At 38.7% G+C, this 23,982-nt stretch overlaps 1 protein-coding gene across 6 annotated transcripts in view; it reads right to left on the reverse strand.

The window, feature by feature from the left end:
* shank3a (SH3 and multiple ankyrin repeat domains 3a) overlaps window positions 1–23,092 on the reverse strand; it is a 185,891-nt gene extending 162,799 nt beyond the window's left edge. For 4 of the 6 annotated variants that reach the window (XR_008828931.1, XR_008828932.1, XM_056388347.1 and 1 more), the window contains exon 1: window positions 23,022–23,092. The gene's annotated coding sequence lies outside the window, so the exon portion shown is untranslated. The remainder of the gene's footprint in view (window positions 1–23,021) is intronic. The other 2 variants (XM_056388345.1, XM_056388343.1) reach the window with 1 other exon arrangement.
* Window positions 23,093–23,982: the final 890 nt, after the last annotated feature.

A 23,982-nucleotide genomic window follows, 5' to 3' on the forward strand; every position in this document is an offset into this window, starting at 1 on the left:
TTCAGAAGTCCACTCCATACTTGACTTGAGTAAGTGTGAATAATATGATATAACTGGGTGAGAATTAGATACAGAGATTCATAGAATTTAATTGTAATCTGAATTGATTTTTAGGTTTTCTTTTTGTTTGTTTGCCTGTCTCTCTCTTCCCACTGTCACTGTCTGGCAGTAAATGCACTGGAGTTGTGGTGCCTTCTCCCTGCACCAGGACAAGGCTTTTGAAAAGCAGTATCTCTTTGTGTGCTACCCGCGGCTGGGTTGGACCACCAATGGACCATCAGGGGAAGATGCTGCAGTGTGAGAGTTGGAGTCTGTAGGAACTGGAAGAGTGTAGCTGAGGCATTAGAAGCAACATTGTCAAAACCAAAGAGGCTGCTTGCTGGGCCCTCACATAATGGCAGATGCTGAATGTGTGATAGATGGCTCAGTGCCTTTGGCATCATCTGGCTATGCTAACAACTCCTAACAGTGCTCTGATGGATACTGAGAGGAAGCTGGTGGATTTGCTTTGGTCTGGACACTGATGACTTTTGCTCTCCTCTACAAGTCCAGCTGGCAGGTTGAACGTGACTGACAAGGCAGCTTCATGTTTAACAGGATTAACATCTTCTGGAAAAGACTAGGCAGTGCACTGTATAGAACAAAGCTTGTTCCTTAATCAAAAGAGGAAAGGTTTTGACACCCTATATGAGGAGGCATTACCAAGGACTTTCTATATGCTCTAATGCAAGGTTGGTGCTGTTACCAGAGGTCATCCTCTACTCCAAGCAGTTATTTTGAAGAAGCCCAGTATATAGCATGTCTTGTAGTCAAGAACCACAAAGTCTTGAAGTACATTACTGAACACTGGTATTGATGAGGGGGGTACTGCATGCTGAGCAATACGGAAAATATGTTAACCAAAACTGAGACTGGACTTAAAATTGCTGTTAATTAATTCATTGGGGTGGCCATACACACATGCACAATCTCACTCTGTCTCTCCATGGCACGCACACACACACACAAACACACACACAAACACACACACAAACACACGCGCGCGCATACACAGCCAGCTCACACGGATTAGCCACTCAGTGTAAACAAAACAGTGCCTGACCCATCCACAGCCCTGTGGCCACATGCAGAGGCCCCATATGGAAAATTAGCCATGCGCTAAAAGCTTTTGGAATCAATACTGTACAGTAGCTGCACCACATCACAAAGCCACTGTCTCTATCCAATTCGCATGGACTGACACAGCGAGCAGATGTGTCCCCTCATTCTTTCTCTCTCACATAGACACACACAGCGGACATACATGGAAACTACAGTGATATTCCTAGGCTGAACAGCAGGGTAATCATAATGCCATGCTGTTTATGAGCTATAATATCAATATTTGTCTTGATTTGGTTGGCAGGGTGGAAATCCTGCTTGGCGAGCTCCTCCACTATGGCTTTTCAATCTGTCACCCCTGCAGACAGAACTGGAGATGTGACAAACTGACAGAGAGAAGCATTTTAATGTTATGGAAAACCTATTGCATCTCTCATTTTTTGCTTATACTGCAAAGGGTACATCTGAGGACACAGCTATTTCTACGCTCTGTCAGAAAAGATTTTGCACTGAGTCTAAGCAATGCCTCACTGGAGCTGATGTGACACTGGTTTATTGTACCTCATTCTTTTGCATTCAACAACAGACACACGGATGCAGTTCTATTAACATGCAAACAATGATATGCAAAAAAAACTAATCAGAAAAAAACAATGTTGTCCTGGACATTCTTGATGACTTCAGAGTGAATCTATCAAAGACGACAGGTTTCTCAAACAAGTTGTGTACATAGTATACAGTTAAAGCACATTTGGGATGTGGAAGAAAACAAGGCAAAAACACTTTCTAAGGAGCAAAATGCTTTGTACCAAAATCGATTTCCACACTGTATCCTTGCTCATTTTTGTCCCATCTTTGCTGTTATTGCCTCCTCTTGTTCTCACACAATTCTTTCTTTCACCATCTGTCTGTCGGCTTATAAATTCTCTCTATGACCACAGAAGGTTGTGAATGTACAGTATCTGTTGATCTCTGTGTTTCCAGGGTTGCTGCTCGAGTGTCGGTTGGCTCTTTGATGCAGCCTGCCTATTAATAATCAATGGGGCTCCCCAAAGAGAACTTCATAAAGCCTGGCAGCCAATTAAGACCAGTTTCATACCATGCACTGCATTATCTCTCCACACACCACCACACTGCTTAAAAGGCAGGTTGGGGGATGCGAGGGAGGTCAAGGTTATCACTGTGGCAGGCTAAAATGAATGCTATCAAATATATGCTACATTCGGCAATTACCGTTTTTGCCTATTAGCACACAGTACTGCTACATGCAATTTTGTCACACTTATTCCCGGGTGTTGGCAGTTTTCTTTTTCTTTTTGGACGTGTAGAAAAAGGTGACAAAAATTTGGTCAATTCTGAACCATCAAGCCAAGCGTCAAGTGGACGCGCTGTTTTAAGCGATACAGTATGTTTATACTCAGGGCTAAAACATGCCTAGTTCTACAATCCTTAGGTAAAAATGTACAATAAATAAATAAAATAAACCCTTGTGCTTTTATCCTTGCTATACATATTTTGACAGATATTAATTCACTATTTTACTTACATACACTACTGGAATTGGAAGGAGAGAAGCTTTTGAACTGTTCAGAATCAGAATTCTGTGGCATTAGTAAAGCTGCACTTCCCTGCAGTGTCGTACATTAGTATAAACAAGAGATATTATCTTGCAAGGTTATTACGTGGAAGCGAGAACCCAACTTGCCAGGCTCCAAGCTATTCACTTGTGGCCGAACCACAGTGGTCCAGTCCAGTCAGCTTCCTATGAGAGAGGAACTACTGGTAGCTACAGGGAATGCACTCTTTCATTTTCCTTACAGAGATGGTAGTACTCGCCTACCAACATGCTAACTAGCTTTCAAAGCTCCTCAGACGGCTTTCTTGCTAGTTGTGTTGTGTTTTCTCTTCAACACTCTCCTACTACATAATATGACAATGACAGATGGTTCATTCAATCAACAAGTCCTTCCCACATGGTTCTATGTGACAAACCATCTGACACATCAGGTTAAGGATACAAAATGTTAAGAAAATGTGCTATAAAATGAACACTCAAACTGGGATTATGATGAAGAGCATTATCTAGACCAGGGCTGCTGGATACTGGATACTGTTTGATTATGCAAAACAAAAATTGCCGCTTTCTATATAATAAACTGGAGTGATTGGGGAAGATTAAGGAGTAGAAAATCAGATGCATCATCTGCCAATTAGATGCCCCACAATAAATTACACGATTCTGCTGTTCGCGAGTTGTTAATGGTAGCTACTGTAGGTACTGTTCTGTCCTCTAGGTAGAGTAGCAATCATGATAAATTCAAACCTGCTCTGAACCTTTGTTTTTCTTATTCTTTCCTCGTATACACTTTCATTACAAAAGCCACCTTAATGAGTTATATAAGGTACATACTGTAGATAAAAATTTCCATTTTCACAGAGAAAGTGCAAAATGTACTGCTGGGTAAAAAGCAATACCACATCTTACTTAATCTGAATAATTGTGTAGGTATTGCAGTAAAAGAAGGGAGTAACTCCAAGTCAGTATATTTCATCAAAGCATTTACTCCCAAATCCTCCCTTCTGTTATTTTCATATACACCATGTCAGAAAATGTAGCTGCTGATTCAACAGGAGGGCTGGGGGGTAATACCAATGACTCTCTGAAGTGATGGAGTGGTCAAAGTGATATAAAATTATATATTTTAAAACAAAAGACAGTCATAATAGAAACTCTACAATGCTGTGAGTCTGAAAAGAAAACCTGACTGAAGTCATACATTGTTTAGTAGATCAAATTGTGGCCTAATATTACACAACCAGCTAGCTAACCCAGTGCAATGCAATGAATGCATATACTATATCAGTTTCATGTAAGACACTGTTGACCATATTCTTGCTGAAGCAGCAGGAATCACGACGGAGTGATAATGGAGGAAGGTTAATATTTTGCAACTCATAATATATGCCTCCAGCTACAATGTGGAGCTATGGCCTGGCTTCCTCCCTCCGTACGGTCATAAATATTCCACGCTGTTTACTCCATCGCTGCCCTTAAACCCCGCAGCGTTCTATCTTTGTTTGTATCTAAATGCACTCTTATCCATGCAAAATTGAGAAAAAAATTACATCAGTGTTATAATAACATGAAATTAACATTAAGGAGGATGAAAAGAAGAAAAGTGTCCCTTCTATGGATATCAATGATTAATCAATTATCACTTACTTGTTATTTCATTTAATCGACTGAAAGTATATTAACCGACAATGCAGAAGATGAAGGTGTGATGTAACTGTCCGAAAGTGCACTGTAGTTTGCTGAAATACTCGGTGGTGCCATTAGGTGGTAGGGATATTACGATACCAGAATTTTGGTAGTCACTACCAATACCAATGAAATTTCACAATTCTCAGTACCAAATTCATTACCGCACGACCACACCGCAGTATGATCTAATGTATGTTCTCCCAGGAAGTTGTGCACTGTTGTTTTCCATGTTTAATACTTTGGATTTTGCCGGACTCCAGATGCCAGACTTATTTGGAAACTCCACAATTTTAAATTAAGTCATTATTTTGTATTGTTTAATTTATAATTCAAGTAACTTGGTCTTTAATTAATCTGTTCTTTAAATACCTAATTTACTCTCATTCTGCAGCAAACAGGTAATGCCAGCTGTTAAAAACTGTTTTATTTTGGGGAGGGACTATTGCGCTTCATAAATTGTTAACAATCAACCAACCACTGACTGTTAACATGACCAACTATTGATTAAGAAAATTCATGCTTAAGTTAATTCCAATTTATGAGTTCATACAAGGAAAGACAGAATGAGAAACAGACTGAAGGTAAGCTGCTATTCATAAGATCAACCCTTTTGATCCCTTTCATCCAGGAATATAAGCCATTACTAAGCCAGCTACTCCTGAGCTTTTATGACTATTGATCTACATTTGTCATTTGTGAGAGAAACATACTGCATCTGGGTCACAATCCAGTCCAGTGGCAGTCTGACAAATCAGAGTGGAGCCATTATGTGTGGGCTATTTAGTAGCTCACACTATTTCCACCAACATACACAGTTTGTTTAGTCTTGACAGTTAAAAAGGACCACATATTGAATGACTGAGGAAAGGCAGAGGAAAGCATGCTACAATTAATGTGTCGCTAGGCAACCCCCCCATTCCCACAAGAACACAAAATCTTGTCTGGGACAAGATTCAAACAGAAATGTATCTTAATAAAAAAAGTTAGTTTTTTCTAAATTTGTGCAGAAATTTGAGCATAAAAGGAAATAAAACAGATGAGATAGTGGATGGAGAGATGTCTAGAGAATGATTTGAACTTCAGGTGAGTTGTGGCTCTGCACTAAATCCTCATTTCTACCACTCACACATGTAATGTCGGTCTTCCCATTTCCTGTTGTAAATATCAAAGATTTTTTAAATGATCTTTGTGATAGTGAGAGTCTGCAACATGATCAGGAGGTAAATGGTTAGAGTCATTTAACACCTAACAATGTATGATCTTAGCAACTGACTCAACACTAAATGACTAAAATGGAAGCAGACTGGAACAAACTTGGTGTTATCAGTTGTGATAATTTGTCCGAAAATCTGAATGGCTGTCCACAACTTACAGTATGTTAACTCACATATGACAAGTTGTGCTTGAGGAAAACCCACAACTACTCCAGCGAGGCAACAGATAACCATTCTGGGCACTTGTGAGGTGCAAATGTGCACATGTTAAAAGTACTGCTAAGGAATCCCTCAGGTAGATTTTGGCTCAAAATGTATGAACGTGGCCAAAACATACATGTAAATGAAAAACACTCAGCAAGAGGTCATTGCTGCAGGATTCTCAAGTTAAAGTCTGTGCAGATGCATTAGTCAGTTCTTGCAACAGCCCCTTTTTCTACTCGTCCTCTCTGTCATCTTCACTGATATAAAAACAGATAAAGGTTGGGAGGAAACACAGCGTATCAGCTCCAACCCATCCTCATCACTCTGAGTAATGGCAAGAGAAGGAAAAAAGGGTAGACCATTACAGCTACACATGACTAAAGGGCAGTTCCTAACCAGATAAGGCTGAAGAAAGTCTGAGCTTCAATGTCCAGAATTAATTAACATTTATGAATTATACCATTATTATTTGCTAGATTTCATTCTGTTGTGAGATATCATAGAAAACAGGTATGAAGAAGGCCTTAGTTACATTGTTGGAAACAAACAAAACTGTATTGACTCAACATGCTAACACCACATTGTTGTTTTAGTACAGCAATATCAGAGAACTGCTTAACACAACAGTTCACCAGTCTCACATTGATCGATCCATGCTTGAGTTCCACTGTGCTGCCTGATGTATGAGCAGCATGTAGAATTTGATGTAAGCGCGGTGCAGTCTTGCATATAATGATGTTTTGTTTTTTGTTCTTTGGGTGTGTGGCATCTCCCTCATCTGATTCTAACTCTGGATTTACCGGCGGTGAAAACCTTCCACCAAGATGCACAAATGGAGTGATGGATATGACCAACTTCACATTCATAACCATACATGCCTGAAGCCCTGCAGTGTTTCTAGTGCCTCCATCAGTTTCCTGATGTGACACAATTAATTTGCATACAAATAGATGCCAGTGACATCAAGAGGTTGTAAAATATTGAATCACAAAAACTGTGAGGAAGCGAATTACACTGTGCAATGCTGTGTTGATTGGTGTATGAAAAACTTGAATAGTATTCAATGTGAGCCTCTTCACAGTTATGCAAACAAGATGTGGCATTTATATGCTCAAGATTTTAAGACATCATTAAAGGAGATGACAAAACAATGGCGCACAGATGGTCTCGAGGCATCATTTGAAAGTCCTTCAGCGCATCCGTTGTTTGTTCATGGATAGGGTCTCAGTCTCGCCTTAATTGTGTGCTTTTGTTTGTCAGAATTGCCGGTATAAATACTATTTGATATGCCTGCTTGCTACCATTCTGCATTCCACTGGATAACATGAAACAATAATCTAAATATTTTTGTGCACCCTGTTCAGCTGAAAATTTGATGTTAAACCATGGGCTGTTAGCAGTTTTAAAAAGCTCGACCGAAGGATACCTACCATCGACCATAAATGTTTTTACATTCATTCAGTGGGATGTTTTAACTGATTCTAATCCCATGCCTCACGTTGACTTGAATATTTGTTATCCAGATACTTTGAAGTGGCACTAGCCAAATAGATTTTCACTTTATGTTCAGTGTCTTTTTTACACTTAAATGCTTCCAATAATTTCATGCTTGCAATGAATAGTACGAGGGCTCCCACTCCAGACGTTGACAAAAATATTACTCATCTGTACTATTCATCACTACTAGTTACTGGAAACATAAGTTTGTTTTGTCCCTGTTGTATTAGGGTTTCAGACCGCAGTTCTTTTATAGGACAGTTTTTGCATTGTTACGTCTTCAGAATCAATATTTTTATTTGTTTGAGGCATATAATTTCAAGGTATATAGATTTTTGACCACCATGTTCAATTCTTCCACATCCTTGTACTACTTCTTGATCTGTTCTAAGTCTTTATTCCTTCCCAGCTTCATCAAGCATTAAGAAAATGTGTCCTGAACCTGCTGTCCCAGTAAATGCATTAGCAAAACTCTTTTCTGAGAGGTATCATCGATTCTGTAAAGCTATTTCCCTCTTCTGCCACTGCGCACCAGCATTACCTGATGCAGGGAGTATATCAAAGGGCACAAATGCAAGTTAACTCACAGAGCCTTTTCTCATCTGTTAGCTCCCCAGTGCTCCTCTATTCCCTTCATATTATTTCTTTCTCGAGACCCAGATGTCCACGATGGTTCGCTTCCACTTTACCACTTTCTCAGCAATAAAACTTGCAAGCTTACACTGACAATTATAAGCTAAATTTTGAGTTAGGAATATTTAAGTGTGCCACTTATGGCATCCTGCTGATATGAATGTGCCCAGGGGAACATTATTATTATGCGATGAGTGTTAATCGACTGAGTTTTAATTGGTTGGATGGTCTTAGAAAAAAAAAAAAAAAAAAAACTCACTCCAGAGGAACAGACGACACTCAATTACAATGACTCAGTCAGACATGGAAAGAAATTGTTTACACAGCTGGTCCCTAAGTAATGTAAGCAAGCATCTTGGGTTCACATAACTGGGCATATTTAGTAATAAAATAATAAATGGGACAGTCCGACACACTCATTACATACATGTCGGGCAGGAAAATAGTGTGGGATCATTTCGAGAGGGTAGAGGACGACCCCAGGAAGGTGACGTGCAAACTCAGAATGCAAACATTTACGATAAGCACTGCTTGTCACTTGAAACATGTAAGTAGCATAAAATAAGCTATGTAACTCGGCCACTCGCTCTAACGTTCTCCTTGCTGGTTGCTCTGACACATTCGGAATCATTACTGCTTTTGCTGGTGTTCACAGACGGCTGGCTTCGTGTGTGCACTTTTAAAGTTTATATTTTAAAAGGCTCATTATGCCTCTGTAATATAGCTCAGTATTAACAAATTTTCATCTCCATTGTAAACAAAAAATACACAGTTCAGGCTGAAAAATACCAAAATACAATATTTAATTGGAAATATATATGTAACACTGTGGTTGAGCCTCTTGGTCAATTATAAGCTGATTGGATGTTCTTTGAAAATACATGGCAAGTCAGTTTGTTTAAATAATTTGAGCTTCTATCATCACTCAGTCAAAAGGTATCACTGTTGAAGTTTGGTGTCATCTCTCCACAGGAAAACAGCAGCCTCACAAAGTGATTCTGCTGGCACTAATTAGATATAAAGTAAACACTCGCACTTATATTTCCTAATTATCACAAAAATAACACCACTGTACCATGCCACATCCGACACACAGACAAGCACAAGCACACACACACACTCAGCTACAAGCATATGCCCACCTGCCTCTGCTTGGCTTACTTTCAAACTAAACTTTTCACAGTCATATAATTTTTCAGTAAAAGTCTGTGAAAAAAAAAAAAAAAAAAAATCTGTGGTTCTCCTTTTCTCCCTCACAACACCCATCCCCAGCACCACATCTCTCTTTTCTGTTGCTCAACCTTCCCTACACCCAAATTCGTCTGATGTCGATGTGTCGTGACTGTCTGCCAAGTGCAGTAATTACAGTACAGCAGTAGGAGCTGAGCAATAGAGAGAGAAGCAGCATATCAAACATGACTGCACAGGGCAACGGGTGTAAAAACTCATTCTCTGAACTACGGGCTGCTGCATGCCACAGAGCACCAGACCAACATCTATTACCGCCTTCATCTCTCCTTACGTATTTACTTAAGAGTTTATTAATATCATACAGCAACACAGAAGTGTAAAAAGTATATGTATATAAAATGGGGTACAGGTTTTATCTCTGACTAGCCCACTTATTACACATTTCCTCAGCATACATCAATTAGATGTAGTCCATTGATAAAAAGATGAGCACCGTGAGGCACCTAGTGATTTCAGACACCTACATGCCCACTTTATGTCTAAAAATGCTGAGATGTCGCACATTGACTCAGACAAACTCACTCACACATACACACACACATAAACATACACATACACACACTTGTTGATGTATTGCCTATTACACTGCAATGACAGTACTGGCTGTGGGCCCAGAGCAGTGGATAGTTTATGATGTTGGAAATAATAGGCACGGTTAAAAATAACTTTATTATCAAATGCACCTCAGAGACAACAGTGACGTAGGCAAACGGGGCGGACTCTCTGACAACAGATGAAGGAGAGCACATGCTACTCAGACAAGGTGGGCAGCTGTGGAAGGGGTTACAACAGTACACACAGGCGGAAGCTTAGCCAGCTGTTTAAACGTAACGGCCACTGAAATAAAGTTGTCATCTAATACACTGAGAGGTGGACACGGATGGTTTCGCAGTGACAGTATTGTTGCATTTTTGTCATGCCAAAATATACCTGAAAAACCACATAGAAACACATTAGTCTTTGTATTACAAAAATGCATGCATAGATGAGGGTAATCAGGGCTATGGTCAAGCTATTTGTAACATTTTTCTTTTCACGATGGTACTACAGACTACAGGTCTGCCACTATTGCCTACCAGCCTTAAACTGTGATAAGTCTCATTTATGGTCACTCAATAATGGATGGCCAATCATTGACCCCCCTTGGACACATATTGCCAAATTAACCAAAGAGTGTTATTACTGAGCAGAGCTCCTTGCCAGTGGCTGGTAAAAAGGCAGAAATGAGAGGGTTTTTCAGAATTGGTTTATTCAGTGACAGTTATCGCAATAATGCATGTGTTTGGGATATACCGAGGACATAAATGGATACTTGAGACCTGCATTATGCAATTTGAGTACTCTGATAAGTTTATTTTAATTTGCTCATAGCCATTATTTCATCATACACACCGACTATAAGTCTGTGAACCTATAAGCAGGTCTGACTGTCCTTTCCTGAGACCTGCAGTGACTGTGGGTGTAGCAATATAAAAATATGGAGGCTGGGTAAAGATTCATATTCTCATTCTTCATTCATATATGACATTTCCTTAAGGATGCAGTATGCCCTGAGACTAAAAAACAACACATACACAACTCTGCAGGGGGAAGGCTAATCAATAGCCTCTGGAGAGGGACTGGAGATGAAGTGTTCATTTCTCTAAAGCTACAATAATGACCTAATACCTCCACTTCTAGGTCCACAGGGATTTGTGTGCTTTTTTGTGTGTTTTTATATACACGTGCCTATGGGTGGATAAGTGTGTGTGTGTGTGTGTGTGTGTGTGTGTATGTGTGTGAGAGAGAGTGTGTGTCTGTGCGCGCGTGTGTATTTGCCTGCATGTGAAATTGCAGTCCTTCAATCTAATAGCCAGCAGAGAAAAATGATTTCCCCATTTCTCAGGGGCAGTGAATTAAGAGCTGTTGTGTCCAATGCCTTTCACAAAGCACACCCACCACTCGGAACCGGAAAAAACACTCTGGAAAGCGAAGATTATAGATAAAAGAGTGAACGCATAATGCAAGAAAAGGCAAAGTACAGCATGTGCAGCAGTGTGCATTAAAAAACTGACCTCACTGTGTACTTGGCCCTGCCACTGAACCGGATGTTTACCACATAAACATCTGAGTACCTTCAGGGGAGATATAATGAGGGCAGCAGTGTGTGTAACACACAAAACAGCTGTTTGCTGCCACAAATGGATTCATACAGTATAAACATACATGTTAGGAAAGATTTAACCACTTTGTGCATTTACCTTCACATACTCATGCGGTGAATCCCCGTAAAACATGAGTCTGAGCGTCAGTCATGGAGACACCACAGTAAAAGTCCAAGTGTTGATATTGAGCAGGTTGTTTCTAAATTCTACATATTGTATGTGAGGTAAATACTACTGTGTAACTCATAGTAGCCCACATTTCTAGTGTTGGTTGTATTTATGCAGTCAGTACACGCTTCACTATTAACATCAATTTGCAGTCACATGACAACAAAAATCTAGTTATTTTAGATAGGATATCATGAGAACCGATAGTTCGGTACCAAGTCGATGCCAAAATATGGAAAATGTCATGGTACAGTGCTGTAGGTACCACAGACGTCGTAGGTACTTGTGACAGCGTAATGACCATACAGCATCCTAGTCTGACATCAGACTGGAAAAAAAGAAGAAGGCCAGCACAGTTAACAGTTAAGGAAAAGCAGCAGCAAGTGTAGGTGCAGCAACAGGTCCGCCATGACTTGTGAAAAAAATAAACAAATAAAAAATAAAATAAAAAAACATAAAAAGACTGGTGTATGAAGACATTTTGTATTTGATGCAGATTATCAGGGACAAGTTACAGATAACGGGAAGCCACTATGCAAACAGTGCCACAGGAGGAAACCGACTTTTCTACACAGCTCAGAGACAGACATCTGGACATGTACACAGAATTCAGGGTGAGTGAGTTTCAGTTGTTAACGTCATGACAACATGCCCTCTAAATGTTCGTATGCTGAAATGTGTCCGTTATTGTTTGTGAATTGTGACAGCTGACATCTGTTCTGCAAGGCTCCACGCACAACCTTCACAAAAGGTTAATTTTAGCTTGTTTAGGCTAACATAGTGATGGCTCGTAATGTGAGCCGAGAGTTCACAACATTAGCAGGCTACAGCCATCACTGTGCTGTCTGTTAAAATATAACGCTGACTTTTTAAATTAATATTATCACACTGTTGTCTGTCAACTTGTTAATCTTGTTACGAGGAGAATATTAAGAATATCATTCAGTGGAGTACGCTAAACGGCTTTACCGGAATTTTGAGGATGCCGCCGAAAGCTTCCAAAACTGAGGTGAAACCTGACGAAGAACTGGTGTCACTGGGTCAGGTGAACGATTTAATGCAACAACAAAAGGAGTTGTTTATGGCGCTGCTGCAGCAGCAACAGGAGAATTTTAAGGGCTTCGTTCAGATCATTATGGAGACCAACAATGGCAGAATTGACGCTCTGACCAGGGATCTACAGGAAATTAAAACGAGCCTTGAATTTACGCAGAAGGAGGTGGATGAGCTGAAGGACCAATTCAACAAACATTCGGAACGCTCTGACACTATGCAGGCGGACGTTTTTAAAGTCTGCGACAGCATGTTAATGCTGACTGATAAACTGGATTACCTGGAGGGCCAGACGAGGCGCAACAACCTGGTCCTAGACGGAATACCAGAGTCCCCAGGAGAAACGTGGACCGAGACGGAGGGCAAGGTAAAAAAAAGTCCTCGCTGAGAAACTACAGCTGCAGCGGGAGGTGGAGGTGGAGAGAGCGCACCGCACGGGGAAACCTAGAGGTGAGCGACCAAGGCCGATAATAGTTAAACTACTCCGGCATAAGGACAGACAAGACATTCTGCAGCGCACCAAGTCTCTGAAGGGGTCTAATATCTTTATTAATGAGGACTTCACCAATGCCGTGAGAAGAAAGAGGAAAGAGTTAATGCCGGAGCTGAGAGCTGCCAGGGAGAAAGGGGACATTGCCTATTTGCGTCACGATAAACTGGTCATACATCCACGTACCAGTACTCCTAAACAGGCTTAAGGTATGAGATGACACTAACACTATTATGACCATTAACGGAACACATTCTCATCCTGTTGCAGAACAATTACGAGATAGAATTGCTGAAATAGATAATTTTAAGTTAAAGACAGCCCAGTACACTGATCATAAACCACAACACTTAGAACATGATATTGATCCAGATAATAACTTTTTGTTAAATACTGATAGCGACTGCCATTATTATACTGAGGAACAGTTTAATAGGACCTTAAAAACGGAAAATAAAATATCTATAATCCATTTTAATTGCAGAAGCCTATATGCAAATTTCCAACATATAAAGGACTACTTAAATCAATTTGTACACCCCTTCAATATAATTCTAATATCCGAAACTTGGATTAACAGTGAAAAGGGCATGGACTTTGATCTTCATGGTTATGAATTAATCTGTATGAACAGAAAAAACAAGAATGGCGGTGGTGTGGCTATATATGTGGACAAGGGTTTTATTTATAATGTTGTGGAATCTATGTCAACTGTCGTGGATAATGTACTTGAATGTCTCACAATAGAAATAAGTAGAGAAAAAAAGAAAAATATTATTGTAAGTTGTATATATAGATCACCTGGTTCTGATATTGATATATTCAAAAACTGGATGGAGGAACACTTCTCTTTTGCACATCATAAAGTCATGTTTATTGGCGGTGATTTTAATATTGATTTACTGAATCCAAACAATTACAAGATGACTGATGACTTCATCAATTCCTTGTACAGTATTGGTCTATTTCCCAAAATTACTAGGCCAAGCCGGATAACATCTCATTGTGCAACTTTGATTGATAATATATTCACTAATGATATTGAGAGCAATATAATAAGCGGTTTGCTTGTAAATGACATAAGTGACCACCTTCCAGTTTTTATAGTCTATAACAGTAAGGACTCAAAAAACAAGCCTGATAATCTACCACTATATAGAAGAATTAGAACAGAACAGTCCATGGATGCACTCAGATATGACTTATTAATTGAGGACTGGGATTTTATATTTCAGGAAAATGACACTAATATAGCTTATGATAAATTTATACGGACTTTTAAAATGTTATATGATAAAAATTGTCCAGTTAAACAACAATTGAGAAAACATCAGTATAAAAATAATCAGTGGATGTCAAAGGGACTGCAGAATGCTTGTAAAAAGAAAAATTTACTTTATAGAAATTTCATAAAATGTAGAACTAAGGAAGCAGAGGAAAAGTATAAGAAATATAAAAATAAACTGACTAATATATTAAGAGCACATAAGAAAGAGCACTATACTAAACTATTAGAGAACAGTAAGAACAATATTAAGGACATATGGAATATATTAAACAGCATAATTAGAAATAACTCAAAGCAAATTGATTACCCTACATATTTTTTAGAAAAAGATACGATTATTCATAGCATGGATGATGTGGTAAATAGATTTAATAACTTTTTTGTAAATGTTGGACCAAACTTAGCCAAAGAAATTCAAGATGCAGCAATAAGGAGTGAGGAGCTGATAGAAAAGAATCCGAATACAATGTTCCTCAAACCGGTACAGGAAAATGAAATACTTGATATTGTTCGCAACTGTAAATCCAAGACATCCACTGATAATCATGACATAGATATGAAAGTAATAAAACATGTAATTGATGGTATTTCCAAACCACTCACACACATTTTTAATTTGTCACTGCAATATGGTCAATTTCCTAATAATATGAAAACTGCTAAGGTTATTCCCCTGTTTAAAACTGGAGACAAACACCAATTCACAAATTACAGACCTGTTTCCCTGCTCCCACAATTCTCTAAAATTCTGGAAAAACTTTTCAACTGCAGATTAGATAATTTCATAGAGAAGCATAACTTGCTCTTTGACAGTCAGTATGGATTTAGAAGTAAGCGATCAACATCACATGCTTTAATTGAACTCATTGAGGAAATTACCAATTCTATAGAAAAAAAGAGTTATGCTGTGGGGGTATTTATAGATCTAAAAAAAGCATTTGACACAATAAATCATGAAATATTATTTAACAAATTGGAACGTTATGGGATCAGGGGAATAGCATTACAGTGGGTAAGAAGCTATTTAGAGAATAGGAAACAATTTGTGAAAATGGGAGAACATCAGTCAAGAAGTCTGGACATTGTGTGTGGTGTACCACAAGGGTCAGTGTTGGGACCTAAATTATTTATCATGTATGTAAATGATATATGTAAAATATCTAAAATACTCAAATGTATCCTATTTGCTGACGATACAAACATTATTGGTTCTAGTGAGAATTTACAGCAACTTTTGGACAAAATCACTTCCGAATTTAAACAGATTAAATTCTGGTTTGACAGTAATAAATTATCATTAAACTTGAACAAGACTAAATATATGATATTCAGTAATACTAAGGTTAACTATAAAACTGGGATACAAATTGGGGGTGTTAACATTGAAAAAGTAAATGAAATTAAATTCCTTGGGGTGATAATAGACCACAAAATTTGCTGGAAATCTCACATTAAATACATCTGTAGTAAATTATCTAGGAGCATCTCTGTTATTTCCAAAGCAAGGCACTTCCTAGATTATAAATCTCTCCACATTCTATTCTGTTCGCTAGTCTTACCCTATTTAAATTATTGTACAGAGGTGTGGGGCAGTACTTATAAAAGCTCCTTGCAGCCACTTTTCATACTGCAAAAGAGAGGTATCAGAATAATTCATAATGTAAACTTCCTGACTCACACCAACCCATTATTTGTCAAATCCCGGATCATGAAATTCTACGACATTGTGGAATTTAAAACAGCTCAAATTTTATACAAAGCTAGGAACAATTTATTACCCATTAGCTTACTGAACATGTTCTATGAAAGACAGGGAGAACATAATTTAAGGGAACCTTTAAATTTCAGGATTTGCAGATTTAGAACCACAAGGAAAAGATTCTGTATCTCAATTAATGGAGTAAGACTTTGGAACAGTCTGGATGTGAAATTAAAACAATGTCCAAACATTGCTCAATTCAAGAGCAAATACAAGCACACCGTTTTTACTGCTTATAGGGAAGAGAGGACCTAACTGACACTTGGTAGATTCCTATTCGCCTGATCTAGGGGTTCTATGTATATATTGGTATAAATATATATGTATATATGTGTGTGTTTGTGTTTATATATATATAGTTATGGGTGTATATATGTATATGTATGTGTATATGCATGAATATGTGTATACATAGGCTGTATTATCATTTGTAAGTATGATTTCCTTATTTGCCAGTTAACTTAATGGGCATTGGGTATGCATTTTATTTATTGATATATGTATATATTTTTTTGAAAACAATAACGTTAAGCTTGGGGGGTAGGAGTAAATAAGTTTTTACTTCTTCCTACTCCCTTTCGAGCTTGTCGGCAAGAAAGCTACTTTTCCTTTTTTCTTTTGTTGAGGATTATCATTTACCTTTCCTGCATTATGTTTTTTGTTTGTTACTATTGGTTGTATATATTCTTGCACGTTTGTTCGAATAAATTTCATTCATTCATTCATTCATTCATTCATCTTTTTAAGCTTGCACACTGACTATATGGATGGATGTGTGTGTGTGTGTGTGTGTGTGTGTGTGTGTGTGTGTGTGTGTGTGTGTGTGTGTGTGTGTGTGTGTGTGTGTGTGTGTGTGTGTGTTAGCCTCTGATGTTTTTCATTTTTGCTGTGGTATTGAATTTGGTGTCGAGACTTGTGGCATGTCATTGGAGTTATTACCAACTACCAAAGTTCTGGTACTGTGACATCCCTAAATGCTACACCAGTGCCTTGCTATAAGAAAACTACAAAGCTTACTATAGAGAAGCCAAACAGTATTTATGATGAATCACCTACAGATTACTGTTTATTTGAATGTGGATGTAGTAAAAATGCTCTTGTTTCATACTAAAAATGTAAAACACTTTCTTTTATTACACATGCGTCTCAGTGTCCACAAAAATCTTTTCGCTGTGTTTAATCTATTAGTTTTCCAAACAGTTGTTTGTGTACTAAATCAACTGGCGTATTGTTCACTAAAATGCAGCTCACAAAGCCTGTATAGGATACTGGAATAGTGCCTGCGTTTCCATTTTTGATCCAAAGCACTGTCATTTTTTGGAGCGTGGTCAGCATCATTACCCAGTGCCCCTCCTTCTCTCACTAACACACACACACACACACACACACACACACACACACACACACACACACACACACACACACACACACACACACACACACACACACACACAGTAACATCTGCATACCTCTCCTCCATTTTTCAGTTTCCTCCACTGCCTCCCATTCCCATGCACACACCATTTATTCTACTTTCCATCACCCTATATTCTTTGGAAAATTAATACGCAAGTCAGAGGGGTTGTCATGGAGACCTAGTCCCATGAGAGGTTAAGAGCTTGTGTTTCACAGTTGGGCTTGACTCGCCTATCTTAAGAGGTTGATCTAGATGAAAAGTGAGTAATGAGTGGCCTTGCCAGTCTTGGTATTAAACTTACATACATCATGATATACGTATGTTTGATTCCCGTCTCTGGATAATTAACAGACCTCCTGTACGATGGGGTCAAATTCCTTGGGCTGTGAGAAGAATATGCAAAAGCACAGACATAAGTAGGACTCACACACACCGTGTGTGTGTGAGATGAATAGTTACAATGATGAATAAACCAGTCATAATTGTTAAACGTTGGGGTCTAGTACTGTCTACAAAACAGATACAGAACCTATGTTCAAGTAAATCAAGTAGGTTGAGCTAGTTTATACCTAAATCTATTACCATAGCAATAACAATGGATTGCAAATTCATACAAGAGTTGGCCCTGAAGCTAAAAATGTACCAATTAAACCAAACAAAACAGTACAGTCAAAAAAGTGTTTGCCAGATTTACAGAGTATTGGAGCAATTCAGAGTTCCACTGAAGCTAATATTGGTTTATAGTGTAGCTGTTAGGGAAAAATGTGTGCCTTCATTTTGCTAAAGGCTTTAGAAGATGCCTTTGTGCCAGACACAGGCAGCCAGCTGCAATAGCTCTACCTTTGGCAATGGGAGGCAAAAAACACATGCATATCTCTTTCTCTCTCTCTCTCTCTCTCTCACACACACACACAACAGTCAAATACACATGCAAACCACACTATACCCACACACACAGCTCCCATTGGTGTATGGGAGAAAGTAATTAGTAGGAATAATTCATTGGAGCATCTCCTCTCATCTCTCCCTCGGTGGTGTCACTACCCTTAGCCAATGGTGATTACCTGTCGCTCTCTTAAACTTCAGGGGACATTTGCTGTGTGTGTGTGTGTCTGTGTCTGTGTGTGTGTGTGTGTGTGTGTGTGTGTGTATGAAAATGTTTTTGAGTGAGTATGTGCATACAGACTCCTTATTATTGCCGTATTAGTAGTTAGTAAAGTAGAGTAGTTGTATTGAAACAGGAGGAAGTGGAAATGTTCTGATATGCAAAGGTGGTCAAGATCTGTTTCTTGCTGAAACTTGCTTCATATCACCATATTACTTTGTATTTGCATTTTCTTGGCTTTATGGGCATTCTTTAGGATATGAATATTTAACCATGAGTCTAATTATGATGCATAAAAGCTGGAAAAGAGAGAATAAAATATCTTGTACAATGATAACTCACATTTACATAGAAGGAACAGTCCCAGATTGAGGTGGCAGATTTTGTGTAAAAATGTTCTTTAGAAGAAGCACTTCTAAGTCGAGAAAAGCTTCGAGGGAGAAATGGGAGAGAAAGCGCGAGGGAAGAATGAGTGATGAAAAACAGGGGAAATAAAGCAGCAGGAAAATCAATCAAGCAGCACTTCCAAAAAAGTTGTTATGTTTGTCCACTATAATGTGATTGAGATGTGGTTTTAAAAAGAATACAAAACTATATAATAATAAGCTTCCCTGAGCACAAAACATCCATTAATTTAATAAACAAGTCATTTCAGTGTGTACAGGTATAATAGTTTAGTATAATATTATATTAAAGGTACAATAGTTTCAGATTAGTTTGGTGCTATTCAGGGTTAAATTAGATGCTTGTGTAATTCTCACAGCCCCTTTGGGACAATATAGACCCCCACTGACATATTCTGACGTACACAGACTAAGTGTTGAGGCATTTGTTAATCTTGTAAACATCCTTTCACTGATCTCTCATTAATTCAGCCCAGAGGATGACAAGGAGAAGAAGAGATAAAGAAAGAGGGAGAGAGAGAGAGAGAGAGAGAGGAGAGAGAGAGACGCATGCATTGGAAATTCAGTCAATTAAACACTAGTGTAAAGGCAGCTCTTTCCTCTCTTTTACCAATATGCTGATGCAAATCATGCTAATCTCTTCTCTCAGAGGCTGCTTTTGAAACAATTTGCAAGGCAAGGGCCATATATCTGCATATTATAATTATTATTCAAAATACTTTGTGTATCCATGTGTTTGTGACCTCTTTTTTTAAGCAATGAAGATCTGTGGGTCCTAAAGCCAGCCTTTGATTCAAGGTACAGTTCACAGTTAACACGCTGAAGAGTAGTGATATCCATGCAAAGACAACACAATAACTAAAGCTACAAAAACACACAGGGCTCTACAGTGCAAAGTTTCACTTGACTTTTTTCAACTAAAAATAGATGTGTGCGTACTCAGTATATGGTACTCCTAAACATATTTAGGAAAATAAAAAAAGTATTTTAAAATTCAGCCCAAGCAGCCACTTACACGGTCAGTGTGCTTAACCAATGTTGTCCGTTGAAAAAAAAAACATCAGGTAATCCACTTGTCAGCACAGTCCTACTGTGCAGCGCTGGCTGAAGTGAAAGCGGGCCAGACAACCTCCCAACAAAAGCAGCATCTCACTGCATGAGCCAGGACGAATTAGCAAGTGACAGTAAAATATTCATTGTGTGCCGTGGTGACGGACTGAGTTCAGACACTTGCGAAAAAAGTAAGCATAGATATTACCCCCAGAATAACTACACACAAAATGGGGTGCAGTGGGTGCCACTACTAAGGAAACAAACCTAAATGGCTGTGAATTCTATAAGCAGCATAAGAGATAGCACTTTTTTTTTTTTTTTTTTTTTTACATTTTTTACATTGGTTCATATATTTCAATTAACTATTTTTGTTTACTGATTTAGTGTTTGCTGTTCTACAGTGTGACAGTTTCTTGGCTAAACATCTACATAATTCTACTTTGAGAAGATGCTATAGCACAAGAAAAAAATATAGTATTCATATGTATAAACATTCATTCAACAGTGCATCTACAGGCCAGTCTGGAAGAGCACACAAATCAGAGCAGACATGGAGACAGATGGTGATTTTACACCAGCATGGGAAAAGAAATGGCTCTTTAACATCAAACCTTTGCACATTACTTTGAAACCAGCTGGCCAGTCACAAAAAGGGATAGTGAGTCTGGGGAAGCAGCCAGACTCTTAAGCAGAGCTGCCGGAGAAATGGTGAACCAGGCAAGATGGAAAGCAGCCCTTCCTTTCTACGATATCTGCATAATTACAATTTAATTTGCATGTTCTGGAAGATAGTGACAAAGGCAAAAGGCAGGCAGACTGACGGAGAGAGAGAGAGACAAGTGTGCAAACAAATATTTGAGCCTTATTCTAGAGGGGTATTAATCAATTTATCCACTTCTTAACTTAAAACTAAGCCTGTAACACCAACATAGGAAATAACTAGTTATCAGTCCATTAAAGCACGTAACAACTATTATCCTTCCTCTCTTTTCGTCCCTCTCCACTTTCTGAGCTTCTGTACGCCTTTTACTTTCCAGCTTATCTGCCCTTGTACTTGCTATCTCCTCACCCTCATCTCCTCACTCTCTGCACCCGGCAACTGAAGTGACTTTGCATAATTACTGAATGTAAATGCCAGCCGATGGTTGAAGCTGAACAACACTGAGAGAGCTGATGGTGTGTCTGATGAAGCTAGTAATGTCCTGGTTGGTGCCTGGGGGCGATGGCTGCCACGGCACATGCTGATGTGTTTCAACACATTCATTCAATATCTCTGATTAAGATGTTGATATCCAAATATACAGTAAGTATTTCATGATTACCATGAATATGAATCAATACACATTTTTCTAAAATATTTTAATGTTTGCTCTAACAACTGTGAATACTAGAAAGCATATTAAGGGCATATTTCAATGTGCTTTAGCAATATACCTAACGCTGAAAGAATAATCACTGCCCAAAATTAATTGGAAGCATACTGGGCAAGTGATTCATAAAATTTCAAATACTTGATCAAAAGTTATGTGACAAGTAGATAGAAAAATAGTTATTGTATGTACATTATCATTTCCCATGACAGTGCAGATTAATACATTCTAAGTGTGCTTTTATTCAGTAAAATGCATCTCCATTTTCAAGGTCTGAGTGGTATTCAGTTGTGTTAATGACCCATCACACCTCATTTTCATCATTTCATCTGCTTTGGGAGGAGGTAAGTGGTGTTGCCTCAGGTGAAGCACCACTTCACTTTTACATCTGATCTCCATAAAGCCAACACTGCATACTCTGGACTGTCAGCTTCTAAAAAATGAGCATAGACGGGCCTTAGTAAGGAAACCTGACTACGAAGGATTGTGCTCTCTTAAACTTTAAGTGAAAATCAGTAGGTCAAGATACAAGCTCTGCTTTGAAATACAAATTAATCAGCGAAGACACTAATTCTTTATGCTGATGTAAATGAACACATCTTGGCAAGCACTTTGCTCAAAATTGCCTCTTAAGACATTCAGGAGCAGCACTGCTGAATTATTGCCGTCACGGATGTCAAATTTATGTCTGTTGATATGAACTTTCATGATCAAAGTGACAAACACTAACTTGTTGTTGCAGACAGAACAAGCACACCTGCTGAGAGAAAGCAGCACTTGCTTCTCGTTGCCTCACTAATTCAGCAATGTCTGTCAATACACCAGGACAGAGAACACAGGTGGTGTTGTGCATCAGTCACTTGGGTTGGGTTCCTAGACTCCAAAATGTGGAAAAAGGCTTAGACGGTTAAGGTTCAGCGCAACAAAAAAGTGTGTGTGTCTTTGACTTTAGCTGAATTTGAGGTAGATATAAATTCACTCAAGCCAAGTGGCACTTCTGTAGTTAGATTTTTCTTTGGAGGATGATCCTTTATAACATAAGATTGGACAAGCTAAACTCCCATCCTCTATTACTGGGACAGAGCCAATTCCACCAGAGACTATTCTAGTATGACAATATTGCTCTGGCCTTTAAATTCATATTTATTTATCATGAGTACAATGTATCTGTCGCCAAGAAAAAAAAACAATAATATGACAAAGAATCACAACATTAGCGCTAGAAATTCCCCCCGATCGATCGGCTGGGTGTGGAATTAACCGGTTTTCAGCTTGATCAGTCATGATCAATGATAAGTGTCGAATAAAGCCTGAGTCGTTCACATTTACACTCATGCGCCACACAAGGGTTCATGTCGTGTACAGAGCTGCACGCGCTCACATACATACGTAATCAGCGTGATGTTTTTCACCTGATACAAAATTCAATCTGTAATACCTATAAAGCCAAAGTACACCGTGGAGAAAAACCATGCAAACATACGGAAAAACCAACTTAGCCAAACAAACTTAGTCACCTAATGCATTAGAACCCAGCTGAACATGTCCAACTTGAAGCTAGCAAAGGCAAAGTGGCTAAAACTAGTGCCACGCCGATCACCTCACCTGTGCAAGAGGGCCACCACGCTGAACTGCTGCTGCTGCGGCTTGCACTCATGCGTGTCCATGCCGTCAGCGGTGCTACTGTGCCTTGGAAAATCAATCATCAATAATAAATCATCCAGCGTTAATGAGCGGTGCCACAAGTCCCACAAGAGTTTTACAACTCTTCGCCAGAAAGCAGTCACGTGGTTCTTGTTTACCTCGTTCAGTCAGAGAGAGAGAGAGAGAGAGAGAGAGAGAGAGACCTTAAAATAGAATTGTCCATTATGGAATCTCGCCATGTCTCCCTAACTTCCTACCAAAAAAAATGAAGTCATCACACATTTTACAGGAAGATAATAAAAAATGTTTTACATGTGAAAGCATCCTCATGTGATCATTTCCATTTTGTAGCCAGTAAACCGTTTAACCAAAAATAAACATTTTTGCCTTCATTAAATCATCAAATCAATCAAATGATGTTTAACTTTTTGTCAAAGTTTCTTCTGTGGGAATGCAGGATCTGGAGGCAGAAACAACCATGTGAAGTAACAGAGGTAATAGGATCATGGCTGTCCATCTGGCCTCATCCCAACACGCCACAGGCTATAAATAACACTTCACCAGCTAATGCCATTGATTTACTAATTCTGTCCCTACTACAAAGAAAATTTAGTGTGCTTATGCAACCAAAACAAATGGTCATCTCCTGTTTTAAAGTTATTTTGGAGACAATTTGAACTCATTTAAGTTAATGTTTTAATGATTTTTGCAATAACGATCATATTCTGGAGTACTTGATCTAATTTTTTTCACAATAACAAATGTGTAGCTTACTACTTTCTGTTGCCAAGTGATTCATCACAATAGTGACAGTGATGTCGCTAGGCTTTTATATCTGCTGATTTAAACACAAGGACTAATGAGGGGGGACATCTTTCTTAATAAGTTTCCTTTGGCCACAAGAAGTGTTTATCTCTTACAC

Source organism: Seriola aureovittata, chromosome 10 (assembly GCF_021018895.1).
Source record: "Seriola aureovittata isolate HTS-2021-v1 ecotype China chromosome 10, ASM2101889v1, whole genome shotgun sequence".
NCBI lineage: Eukaryota > Metazoa > Chordata > Actinopteri > Carangiformes > Carangidae > Seriola > Seriola aureovittata.